This window comes from Trachymyrmex cornetzi, unplaced genomic scaffold (assembly GCF_001594075.2).
Source record: "Trachymyrmex cornetzi isolate Tcor2-1 unplaced genomic scaffold, Tcor1.1 scaffold142, whole genome shotgun sequence".
Taxonomy (NCBI): Eukaryota; Metazoa; Arthropoda; class Insecta; order Hymenoptera; family Formicidae; genus Trachymyrmex; species Trachymyrmex cornetzi.
In genome coordinates, this window is record NW_017296005.1 from 15,242 (window position 1) to 17,947 (window position 2,706).

The 2,706-nt window shown below is 30.2% G+C and overlaps 1 protein-coding gene across 1 annotated transcript in view; it reads left to right on the top strand.

The window, feature by feature from the left end:
• Nucleotides 1–937, top strand: part of LOC108757421 (uncharacterized) — a 3,453-nt gene extending 2,516 nt beyond the window's left edge. Inside the window, exons 3-4 of the transcript XR_001939902.1 lie at nt 418–624; nt 701–937. The gene's annotated coding sequence lies outside the window, so the exon portion shown is untranslated. The remainder of the gene's footprint in view (nt 1–417; nt 625–700) is intronic.
• Nucleotides 938–2,706: the final 1,769 nt, after the last annotated feature.

Below are 2,706 nucleotides of genomic sequence, written 5' to 3' on the forward strand. Positions count from 1 at the left end.
GACTCAAAAAAATTATTATAAGTACTTCAATGTATATACTATTAGATGCCATGAAGCACATTTCAATAAATGTTTGTCTATACTGCTAAAAAAAATCGTGAAAATCATCTTATTTTCCGCATTCCAACTGAGTATAACCCCTTAAAACATTATGAAATGGAAAGTAAATTTTACACCTCTAATAATCTTTATTAAACACACTATAATAGAATTAAATCAGTAAAAACTAGATCTGTTAGAATATTCAGTCCTTTTTTGTATTAAATTTTGTATTAAAAATAATTTTTACTTTGTGCCATTTGTCTGTCATAACTCGTCGTATATTATATTATATTATATTATATTAGTACTATTGTTATTGTAATTATTTACTATTTTTATATTTATAATATAACTAATTTTATATTTTTTCTACAGATGCTTTTCGAATTTTTAAACATGACATCTATAACAGAAGATGTGCTTTTTGATAAAACTATTTCTATGATCGACAAATTGATGAAATATTTTTATACAGAGAACTCTAATGAAAAATCAAAAGCATATGTTAGGGAAGAATTATAGAAGAAACTTACTAATAAAAAATTTCAAAAACAATGTTCTCCACTATTTATTATAAAAGAGGTAAATATATTATTGTGTGTGTGTGTGTATGTATAATACAAAGTAATATAAAGTAATTATAAATTTACGAAAAAAGGTTATGTCTTCAACTGACATTTTAACAACCAAGGAAGGAGAAGCTCCACGTGTAGTGATGTATTCGTATACATCAATCGAGGGAGAAATTGCAACAGCATATATAGTAACGGACGAAACAATTAAAGTTAAAGTTCCACAGCCAACTGTTTCGAGAGTTATTGTGTGTCTATTAAGTGCATATTATGTTTGGCACATACAGTATCCAACCTGTTATACAAATGTTCTTAAATATAGATCAGGAAATTCTAATTACTTCTTTGCAAGGTTGTTCTACTGTTGTGACAAAATTTATTCGTAAATGTAACAATACTCTAAAAACAAAATTGTGTGATGGTAAATCAATTTAAATTTTATTTGCTTAGATTATAAAAAATATAATTCGAAATTATATTTTCAAAATATATCTTCTATTCTTTATATTGTTTATCATAAAGTTTATTTTGTTTACGTTTTTTTTTAAATTTTGATTGGACGCACTCGAATGTCTCGGTATACATATATTGATATAACATATTTGTGAATCAATTATTAAACACGAACATTCTGAATCCTGAATATTCTAAGAAATCTTTTAAGTTGAATGTAATAATATGATTATACACATACAAAAATATGATTGTACACATAAAAAATATATAAAATGTATTTAAAAAAAAATAAAAATAAACCCGGGTAGAATTTTGTCGGGGCGTGCCCCACGTCCATATAGGGCCTGAACAGGCATGCCCTAAAATAGATCTGTCAACGTTGGGCCCAAATAGGGATATCCTAAAATAGGTCTGCCATCGTTGGGCCTAGAAAAGGCCTAGGCAGGAAATTTCTAGATGGAATTTCCTAAACAGGCCTTGAATGGGCACTGACGTGAGTGCCCCTAACAGGGCCTGCCATCGTTGGGCCTAGAAAGGGCCTAGGCAGGAAATTTCTAGATGGAATTTCATAAACAAGCCTTGAATGGGCACTGACGTGAGTGCCCCTAACAGGGCCTGCCATCGTTGGGCCTAGAAAGGGCCTAGGCAGAAAATTTCTAGATGGAATTTCCTAAACAGGCCCTGAATAGGCATTGACTGCCTTTAACAAGGCCTGCCACTGTTGGGTCTAGAAAGGGCTTAGAAAGGAAAATTCTAGATGGAATTTCCTAAACAGGCCCTGAAAAGACATATGACAATGATGTGTGTGTGAGTGCCCCTAACTAGGTCTGCCATAACTGAGCCATCACATATTGCTAAATAAGAGAAATTGTAAAAATAAAAGTCATAAACAGGTGCGAAATAGGTATAAATGTGGCGGTCCGAAACATACAATCCAAGCAGGGTTTAGTTTAATCAATTTCTGAAATAGTAATATGAAGCCTTATAGTGTTTCAGTTTGAAGTCTGAAGTAAAATTCACTATAATAAGTTTGAAGTAAAACCTATATAACTATAATGATTTTGGTTCCTAAAAATAGTATTTAAGTAGAAAATTTTACACAAATAGGCTACACTTAAGTTTACATTTTTAATTTTGTTATAAAAATGTTACTTTGAAATTTTACAAATAAATCACAATTGGAAGGAACGAGAATTTTAAACTGTTAGTGGCAACAATTATTTAAAGACGTTCCTTCAAAAATCACTTTTTCTTAGAATTTCCTCGAAATTTCCCCTTCATGCTTTGCAGTCAATGAAATTACGTACTTCACAGTAAGTAACACGCGGTTAGGAGCAGAAGCGCGTTGGATGAGCACGACTGCATGAGAGAACGTCTATTATCTTAAGGTAAGTATTTTTATGTCACTATATATTTTTAATGGATAAGGTAAGTATTTTAGCATTACAAAATTTTATGTAATTTTGAATAAAAAAATATGAAAAATAGATAAAAAATAAGAAGGAAGAAAGGGAAAACAAAGTTTCGAAATAAATATGTTACGAATTTTTTAATTTACTTTATTATGTGTGAAGTAGGGCATGATACAAATAGTTCATACAAATCTTCATCTGTCTGATCTTGTATATATAAAGCT